The sequence below is a fragment of the Rutidosis leptorrhynchoides genome, chromosome 2 (assembly GCF_046630445.1).
Source record: "Rutidosis leptorrhynchoides isolate AG116_Rl617_1_P2 chromosome 2, CSIRO_AGI_Rlap_v1, whole genome shotgun sequence".
In the NCBI taxonomy this organism is placed as follows: Eukaryota; Viridiplantae; Streptophyta; class Magnoliopsida; order Asterales; family Asteraceae; genus Rutidosis; species Rutidosis leptorrhynchoides.
This window is the reverse complement of record NC_092334.1, coordinates 610,556,640-610,568,091: the sequence shown is the minus strand read 5'-3', so window position 1 is coordinate 610,568,091 and position 11,452 is coordinate 610,556,640.

Below are 11,452 nucleotides of genomic sequence, written 5' to 3'. Positions count from 1 at the left end.
GGTCCAATATACCTTGGATTTAATTTCCCTCGTTTACCAAATCGAACAACGCCTTATCATTTTGTGTCGAAAATTAACTACTTATCATCCTCAGGAAATTACCTGCTTATCATTTTTAGTCTAAGACACGTCTTGCTGTATTGATTGCATGAATAGTGTATAGACAAAAATTCATATCTTAGCATATCTGCTAAATCATATCTTATTGTATCTGTTACTTTAAACTTTGCCTGACATATCCCGCAAAGTCCTCCGTAATCTACGAAATCTTTTGATCTATATATATATATATATATTCTATGTAATTAGAATACCATCCGTTAGCCAAAATCATTTCATATCGGAAAAAAAAAATCCTTTATCCAATCATACGAAATGGAATTCGTCATCAGTTCAAGTCACTCAGATTCCGAAATGGAATCCCATTCAAGCTCCGAAAGCAGTGTGACCGGAATAGATCAACCAATCAGTCATCACATATTCTGGATGAATTGGGGATGGGTTCGTAGCCTCCTCAATCATTGGAGACAAGAAGAAGGTGATCCCTTCCATCCACCACATTGCCCTCTTGATGAAGAACCTGAAGCACTTACCGGTGAACCTGTCCGAAACACCATTTTCTCGCTCATTTCCAGAGTATCTCGTCACGATTATATATTACATCAAATTTTAGATTTTATTTATCCGCTCGTCCGAATCGACAATCACCCCGGTGTAATAGAAGAAGTCAACGAGCTTCGCGCTCGGGTAGTGGCTTTGGAGAATATGGTGCAGAGATTACAAACACCAACAGCAGCATCAGCAGCATAACCAGTACCACCATCATCAATGCCAACAGTACCATTACCACCTCCAACCACAACCGCGTCGTAAACCTCAACTTCACAATCTGTCCCACGAGCATCAACGTCATACGCACCATAGATACCAAGGAGTACCAACAACAATAACTGATGAAGTATTGATTCATAACTTCATTGGAGAAACATTCCGCGGCGATTATGTAATCTCTAAAGTCTTAGAGATTATCTAATCTAGCCCTAACCATAAATCAGTTAAGCGAACCAAAATGATGGAAGGAAGACTAGAAACCCTGACAAAAATAGTGTGTGATTAACAAGCTAAACTTGCTTTACCAACAACATCAATAGTACCATCAGCGTTACCAGCATCGTCAGTACAGTCAACATCCGAATCAACAACACCGATAACATCACAAACTCCGTCAGTTCAAGAATCACTGTGGACATCATTACGAATCAATAACGTTTATATTGTATCAACGAGTTATGAAGAATTAACTCATTTCCTCTGAAGAAATTATATGTATATTATATATATATATATATATATATATATATATATATACATATATATATATTGAAATAAATCTTTCAGTGCTAAGCTATTATGTGTGAATCTTAACTACTCGGTTAATTCATATTACAAATATGCAATAATGTACGTCCTTCGGCCGCAACTTAACCAGCGTTAACTACAATCTCTGTCGCAATTCAACAAATTCCAATTCATAATAAATCAAGTATATATTTGATTTTACACTTTCATCATCAATGTACCCGAAACTTTTCAGATAACATCATTCGTACTTTGCGAAATTCACAAGAATTCCACGAACCGAACACCATACATCAACAAATAACGAAGTATTGATTCATAATTTCAATGTCATTAAAGAAATACTGCGTAAAAGTTATGTACTTTTTAAAGCCTTTAGGGATTATTCAATTCTAGTTTCAACCGTAAATCAAATGAGTTTAATTTAACATTAACTCATTAAATCTATGTTACATCTGAAGAAAATATACATATATATATTTTCATAAAGACTGTAATAAAATTCTTTTGTACAAAATATTAATTGTGAAATTTTTTTTAACGGGTAGGTAATACCCGAGAGATATATAAATTCACAATTAATATGTTACATTCTTCGAATCTGATTCAGCAAATCATCCATTATACTCCCTACTTTCACAACAATATACATTCTTTTATAGAAATCAAAACAACCATACTCATTCAAAATTTAATTACATATTCTAATTTTGAAATCTCAAAATTTAACTTGAGATATGACCAAAATCATCACTCTTAGATCCTTACATCTTTCACAAGCTATATTTTGACTTCAAAACTATGTTAGAACATCAAATGTATGTTAACGATTACAATCTGTGTTCAAACCCTTCGAAAATTTCTGAAGACACTTCGAATGATGAGCAATCGAGATGATGATCCAACCACATGTTACCCACAGTTATGTACCCGAAAAACTCTTGAAACCAAAGTAAAAGTTTAAACAACGTATCCGCGTCAGATTCTTTGGCATTTATTAGCAAAAATAACTTTGCGACTCCTATTCAAAGTAGCCAGTTTGGTCACAGCTCCAGCAAGTCAACTTCGACTTTTCAGTCAGACTAACCTTATTATAACCTTGAGATATACACCATCGTTACCAGGGAACCTTTTACATTCCACCATATTATTAGCAGATGTAACAACAACTTCATTACCCTTTGACTTTAGCCTCTCCAAAAAGTCATCATAATTATTCATTGAAACCCCATCATTTACTCATTCGCATCTTGTAATGAGAATTGCCATACGAATCATTGAGAATTAGCAATCAGTATTTTGAAATCTTGCAGCATGTCTGCGCCAACAGTTATATGTGTATATATAACGTCTATCTTCTGGACTTAATTTGAATGTGAAGTTTCTGAAAAACACTCCGAACTACGAATTGGTTCTCCGAAAATGGAAAAAATGCTGATGAAGCAGCAAAAACTATAAACGACTTTAAATGGTAAAAGCTGGATGATAATGATGAAGTGTGCTGGCAAAGTGCAGAAAAAGAGAAGTTTTGGAACTGGAAAACGGATTGAGCAAAGTAGGAAGGAGGCTGTGGACAAATTACAAAGACTGAACCTGACTTTAAAGGATCCAAATGATTCAGTACCTGCTGAAGTCATTAACGAATACCTTGCTCCTGACTCTAAACCCCTGCGGACAATATTCTTCATCATCCTCTGATATTAGAAATTCTAAAATATCATCATATCTTTCATTATAAATATCCTCCATATTTCTGAAGATATTTTCTTAATTTTTCTTATTTGAAAACATTTACCTCTTCGCGCTATCTGTATTACATCATAAAAGAAACTATTTTAGTTTCTAAATTCTGAAAGATTTAAGTTTAAAATAGGAATATTTTGAAGTAGTGTTGAGAACTGAAGCATGAATTAGTATAATATAATGACACTTGATCAATGTGATTATATTACAGTAAGTCATGCTGAGTTTCTAAATGGAACGTGATGATTCACAGATCATAACATCATCATGTGCCATGTTATACGACTCTTGTATTCTATTTAACCTCTAAAATATCAAGAAAATATTTCTTGATGATTCGGCCTTTTCCAAGGTATTCTAGTAATTTGACAAGTCAAGATCGTGCCATCACAATTTCCTTCCTAGAACATTAACAATGTTCATTCCGAAATTCATATCTGTGAATTCTGGACCATTACAAGCGGTGCTTAATCGCAAGAAGAAGAAACGAAAGGACAAAACTCCGAAATAGAAATTGGGGTATAAATTGCAGCAAATAAAAGAGAGCATTAACTGTGAATGATAATGATAATAGAAGACAGAAGCAGAGACTTTAAAATATAAGGGAACATATAAAGCCCAACGACAAACCAGAAATTATAAACCATATATCGATGCATATAGCAATATAAAGACACGGGAGAACTAGAAACACTATAAACCCAAGAGTATAGTAGAAGTAAATAGATTCTTCCCGCGGTAGATGAAAAAGTAGAATGACCGATATGAAAGTTAGAAGTATATCGAGAATCAGAGCTGGATGGAGCATATTAATGAATACTTTAAAATATGAGTTGAGGGGGAAAGAATAGAAGGTGATGAAACATGACTAGGAACTTAGAAATCAACAGATTTAACTCACACAATGGCAGAATAAGTGAATCAAACCCTCTAGTGAATAGGTTAAGTTTTTTTTTGATTAATTTAGTCAAACCACAACTAAATCAAGTGTGATTAGATCAACACCTAGAGCTATTATTCACCACATGGGTGATTTGGACTGAGAGAGAATCGGAGGAGCTCACTAGATCTGAGTGTGTGTAACAAATAAGAGGCTTAACCTAAAATGAAGAACATAAGACTTTATATACCCCTGCTGTTGACTCACCCATACGATTCATTCATCACACGTACGAGTTGGCTTCATCAGCCGTACGGGTGATCACTCACTCGTGTCTTCTCATTTAGGTTGTAATTGTGACTTAGCTCAGCATCAACCGTGTGTATGAGCCTGTCAGCTGTACTAGTGAGGCTTCACTCGTACGTCTGACTAAGTCTAACATAGTCAAACATCTAAATCTCGTTCCTGCAGTTCCTGTAACCACATACAAACACAGGATAATAATGAGCAATCATGGTGGCCTGTAAACTGTTGTACCTGCAATGGACGTGGGTAGATGTCTAGGGACTTGCATAAAATGCATCAACAGAAGGTGTTAGTTGTAAGGAAACGAAGGAGGTGAATTTATAAGAAAATCTCCGACAGAATAATTAAAATGGACGATCGCATTTAAAGCGGATCCTAATTTCCTTGATTACCGGAGAGTCAAATCTTATTAAGAATATTTTCTTCAAATCCCTTGAAATCTGGGAATCAATCATATCTACGTCAAATGATAAGATGAATCTACACTTACTCATTTCACTCTTCTATGTTAGCTTCATTCGTACTCTTCATATAAATGGATTGTTTATCCAAATTATTCGCTGATGATAAAACTCTAATTTTCAGCCCGTATGTATCATGAAAACATACTTATTATCATTCACGACCTTTCCACTTAAATTTCGGGACGAAATTTCTTTAACGGGTAGGTACCAATATTATTAACTACTCTTAATATTATGATTTCATTTGCCTTTTTACCCTTTATATTTTTGGGCTGAGAATACATGCGCAATTTTTATAAATGATTTACAAAATAGACACAAGTACGTGAAACTACATTCTATGGTTGAATTATCGAAATCGAATATGCCCCTTTTTATTAAGTCTGGTAATCTAAGAATTAGGGAACAGACACCCTAATTGACGCGAAACCTAAAGATAGATCTATTGGGCCTAACAAACCCCATCCAAAGTACCGGATGCTACGAACCCATATTAAATGAATTAAAAACGTTTAATAATTATAATCACATTATGCGTTTGACAACAATTATAATTATAATCTCAGTAGTTAATCGTACTGACATTTTTAAATAAAAAAGTTTCAGCTCTTTTTAGAATTTTAAAATGTGACCAAACTGTCAACAATTATAATTTTAATCAATAAGTTCTGTAATAAGTTAAAAGTTCGTAGTAGTTAATCATAATATGTACCAATAGCTCGTGCTCCTTACAGACTCGCACCCAGCGAGATGAAAGAACTGCAAAGCCAATTACAAGAACTTTTAGAGCGTTGTTTTATTCGACCAAGCACATCACCGTGGGGAGCTCCTGTTTTGTTTGTCAAGAAGAAAGATGGTACATTCAGGTTGTGTATCGACTACTGAGAGTTGAACAAACTTACCATCAAGAACCGCTACCCACTACCGAGAATCGACGACTTATTTGATCAACTACAAGGCTCGTCTGTTTATTCAAAGATTGACTTACGTTCCGGGTATCATCAAATGCGGGTGAAAGAAGATGATATTCCAAAGACTGCTTTCAGAACACGTTACGGTCATTACGATTTTATGGTCATGCCGTTTGGTTTAACTAATGCACCAGCTGTATTTATGGACCTTATGAACCGGGTGTGTGGACCATACCTTGACAAGTTTGTCATTGTTTTCATTGATGACATACTTATTTACTCAAAGAATGACCAAGAACACGGTGAACATTTGAGAAAGGTGTTAGAAGTATTGAGGAAGGAAGAATTGTACGCTAAGTTTTCAAAGTGTGCATTTTGGTTGGAAGAAGTTCAATTCCTCGGTCACATAGTGAACAAAGAAGGTATTAAGGTGGATCCGGCAAAGATAGAAACTGTTGAAAAGTGGGAGACCCCGAAAACTCCGAAACACATACGCCAGTTTTTAGGACTAGCTGGTTACTACAGAAGGTTCATCCAAGACTTTTCCAGAATAGCAAAACCCTTGACTGCATTAACGCATAAAGGGAAGAAATTTGAATGGAATGATGAACAAAAGAAAGTGTTTCAATTATTGAAGAAAAAGCTAACTACGGCACCTATATTGTCATTGCCTGAAGGGAATGATGATTTTGTGATTTATTGTGACGCATCAAAGCAAGGTCTCGGTTGTGTATTAATGCAACGAACGAAGGTGATTGCTTATGCGTCTAGACAATTGAAGATTCACGAACAAAATTATACGACGCATGATTTGGAATTAGGCGCGGTTATTTTTGCATTAAAGACTTGGAGGCACTACTTATATGGGGTCAAAAGTATTATATATACCGACCACAAAAGTATTCAACACATATTTAATCAGAAACAACTGAATATGAGGCAGCGTAGGTGGATTGAATTATTGAATGATTACGACTTTGAGATTCGTTACCACCCGGGGAAGGCAAATGTGGTAGCCGATGCCTTGAGCAGGAAGGACAGAGAACCCATTCGAGTAAAATCTATGAATATAATGATTCATAATAACCTTACTACTCAAATAAAGGAGGCGCAACAAGGAGTTTTAAAAGAGGGAAATTTAAAGGATGAAATACCCAAAGGATCAGAGAAGCACCTTAATATTCGGGAAGACGGAACCCGGTATAGGGATGAAAGGATTTGGGTACCAAAATTTGGAGATATGAGAGAAATGACCTTGCTTTGATGCGTCACAATAAATCACAAAATCATCATTCCCTTCAGGCAATGACAATATAGGTGCCGTAGTTAGCTTTTTCTTCAATAATTGAAACACTTTCTTTTGTTCATCATTCCATTCAAATTTCTTCCCTTTATGCGTTAATGCAGTCAAGGGTTTTGCTATTCTGGAAAAGTCTTGGATGAACCTTCTGTAGTAACCAGCTAGTCCTAAAAACTGGCGTATGTGTTTCGGAGTTTTCGGGGTCTCCCACTTTTCAACAGTTTCTATCTTTGCCGGATCCACCTTAATACCTTCTTTGTTCACTATGTGACCGAGGAATTGAACTTCTTCCAACCAAAATGCACACTTTGAAAACTTAGCGTACAATTCTTCCTTCCTCAATACTTCTAACACCTTTCTCAAATGTTCACCGTGTTCTTGGTCATTCTTTGAGTAAATAAGTATGTCATCAATGAAAACAATGACAAACTTGTCAAGGTATGGTCCACACACCCGGTTCATAAGGTCCATAAACACAGCTGGTGCATTAGTTAAACCAAACGGCATGACCATAAAATCGTAATGACCGTAACGTGTTCTGAAAGCAGTCTTTGGAATATCATCTTCTTTCACCCACATTTGATGATACCCGGAACGTAAGTCAATCTTTGAATAAACAGACGAGCCTTGTAGTTGATCAAATAAGTCGTCGATTCTCGGTAGTGGGTAGCGGTTCTTGATGGTAAGTTTGTTCAACTCTCAGTAGTCGATACACAACCTGAATGTACCATCTTTCTTCTTGACAAACAAAACAGGAGCTCCCCACGGTGATGTGCTTGGTCGAATAAAACAACGCTCTAAAAGTTCTTGTAATTGGCTTTGCAGTTCTTTCATCTCGCTGGGTGCGAGTCTGTAAGGAGCACGAGCTATTGGTGCAGCTCCTGGTACAAGATATATTTGAAATTCAACGGATCGATGTGGGGGTAATCCCGGTAATTCTTTCGGAAATACATCGGGAAATTCTTTTGCAATGGGAACATCATTGATGCTCTTTTCTTCAGTTTCTACTTTCTCGACGTGTGCTAGAACAGCATAGCAACCTTTTCTTATTAGTTTTTGTGCCTTCAAATTACTAATAAGATGTAGCTTCGTGTTGCCCTTTTCTCCGTACACCATTAAGGGTTGTCCTTTTTCTCGTATAATGCGAATTGCATTTTTGTAACAAACGATCTCTGCTTTCACTTCTTTCAACCAGTCCATACCGATTATCACATCAAAACTCCCTAACTCTACTGGTATCAAATCAATCTTAAATGTTTCGCTAACCAGTTTAATTTCTCGATTCCGACATATATTATCTACTGAAATTAATTTACCATTTGCTAATTCGAGTAAAAATTTACTATCCAAAGGCGTCAATGGACAACTTAATTTAGCACAAAAATCTCTACTCATATAGCTTCTATCCGCACCCGAATCAAATAAAACGTAAGCAGATTTATTGTCAATAAGAAACGTACCCGTAACAAGCTCCGGGTCTTCCTGTGCCTCTGCCGCATTAATATTGAAAACTCTTCCGCGACCTTGTCCATTCGTGTTCTCCTGGTTCGGGCAATTTCTAATAATGTGGCCCGGTTTTCCACATTTATAACAAACTACATTGGTATAACTTGCTCCGACACTACTTGCTCCGCCATTACTCGTTCCGATACCATTTGTTCCTTTCGTTCTATTAACCCCTGGTCCGTAGACCTCACACTTCGCCGCGCTATGACCATTTCTTTTACACTTGTTGCAAAATTTGGTGCAGAACCCCGAGTGATACTTTTCACACCTTTGGCATAGCTGCTTCTGATTGTTGTTGTTGTTGCGGTTATTATTGTTGTTGGGATGATTGTTGTAGTTGTTGCTGTTGTTGTTGTTGTTGTTGGGCCATTTGTTGTAGTTGCGATTGATGTTGCGATTGTTGGGATAATTGTTGCGATTATTGTTGTAATTGCTGTTGTTGTTGTATTGGTGATTCTTATCACCATTTTCCTCCCACTTTCTTTTGACTTGCTTCACATTGACCTCTTCAGCAGTCTGTTCTTTAATTCTTTCTTCAATCTGGTTCACTAGTTTGTGAGCCATTCTACATGCCTGTTGTATGGAAGCGGGCTCGTGTGAACTTATATCTTCTTGGATTCTTTCCGGTAATCCTTTCACAAACGCGTCGATCTTCTCTTCCTCATCTTCGAATGCTCCCGGACACAATAGGCACAATTCTGTGAATCGTCTTTCATACGTGGTAATATCAAATCCTTGGGTTCGTAACCCTCTAAGTTCTGTCTTGAGCTTATTGACCTCGGTTCTGGGACGGTACTTCTCGTTCATCAAGTGCTTGAATGCTGACCACGGTAGTGCGTACGCATCGTCTTGTCCCACTTGCTCTAGATAGGTATTCCACCATGTTAACGCAGAACCTGTGAAGGTATGCGTAGCGTACTTCACTTTGTCCTCTTCAGTACACTTACTTATGGCAAACACCGATTCGACCTTCTCGGTCCACCGTTTCAATCCGATCGGTCCTTCGGTTCCATCAAATTCCAAAGGTTTGCAGGCAGTGAATTCTTTGTAGGTGCATCCTACACGATTTCCTGTACTGCTAGATCCAAGGTTATTGTTGGTATGTAGCGCAGCCTGTACTGCGGCTATGTTTGAAGCTAGAAAAGTACGGAATTCCTCTTCATTCATATTCACGGTGTGTCGAGTAGTCGGCGCCATTTCCTTCAAAATAGTCAAATGGAACAAGTTAATCATACAGAATATTAAGAGTAGTTATAATATATATACACATATTATATATGTTAATATTATAATATATAATATATATATATATATAATATTATATATGTTAATATATATAATATATATATATATATATAATATTATAATATGTGTATAATTTGATTCGGGTGCGGATAGAAGCTATATGAGTAGAGATTTTTGTGCTAAATTAAGTTGTCCATTGACGCCTTTGGATAGTAAATTTTTACTCGAATTAGCAAATGGTAAATTAATTTCAGTAGATAATATATGTCGGAATCGAGAAATTAAACTGGTTAGCGAAACATTTAAGATTGATTTGATACCAGTAGAGTTAGGGAGTTTTGATGTGATAATCGGTATGGACTGGTTGAAAGAAGTGAAAGCAGAGATCGTTTGTTACAAAAATGCAATTCGCATTATACGAGAAAAAAGAAAACCCTTAATGGTGTACGGAGAAAAGGGCAACACGAAGCTACATCTTATTAGTAATTTGAAGGCACAAAAACTAATAAGAAAAGGTTGCTATGCTGTTCTAGCACACGTCGAGAAAGTACAAACTGAAGAAAAGAGCATCAATGATGTTCCCATTGCAAAAGAATTTCCCGATGTATTTCCGAAAGAATTACCGGGATTACCCCCACATCGATCCGTTGAATTTCAAATAGATCTTGTACCAGGAGCTGCACCAATAGCTCGTGCTCCTTACAGACTCGCACCCAGCGAGATGAAAGAACTGCAAAGCCAATTACAAGAACTTTTAGAGCGTTGTTTTATTCGACCAAGCACATCACCGTGGGGAGCTCCTGTTTTGTTTGTCAAGAAGAAAGATGGTACATTCAGGTTGTGTATCGACTACTGAGAGTTGAACAAACTTACCATCAAGAACCGCTACCCACTACCGAGAATCGACGACTTATTTGATCAACTACAAGGCTCGTCTGTTTATTCAAAGATTGACTTACGTTCCGGGTATCATCAAATGCGGGTGAAAGAAGATGATATTCCAAAGACTGCTTTCAGAACACGTTACGGTCATTACGATTTTATGGTCATGCCGTTTGGTTTAACTAATGCACCAGCTGTGTTTATGGACCTTATGAACCGGGTGTGTGGACCATACCTTGACAAGTTTGTCATTGTTTTCATTGATGACATACTTATTTACTCAAAGAATGACCAAGAACACGGTGAACATTTGAGAAAGGTGTTAGAAGTATTGAGGAAGGAAGAATTGTACGCTAAGTTTTCAAAGTGTGCATTTTGGTTGGAAGAAGTTCAATTCCTCGGTCACATAGTGAACAAAGAAGGTATTAAGGTGGATCCGGCAAAGATAGAAACTGTTGAAAAGTGGGAGACCCCGAAAACTCCGAAACACATACGCCAGTTTTTAGGACTAGCTGGTTACTACAGAAGGTTCATCCAAGACTTTTCCAGAATAGCAAAACCTTTGACTGCATTAACGCATAAAGGGAAGAAATTTGAATGGAATGATGAACAAAAGAAAGTGCCCATGCATATTAGTATGTAGGGGTAATAATTGTGCACAAATAATCACCATCATTATATGTTTTGATGCAGGATCACGTGGTTCTGCGAATGGGCCAAAAAGTATTGGGCTTGTTAATTTCTCTTACATACTAAAGAGAATGCCAAATTTTCTAGTATAATGTCTATAAATCACAATTAATGATGGTAACTAACATTTGTAATCACTTAGTGGTGGAAATGATTTGACTTAGTA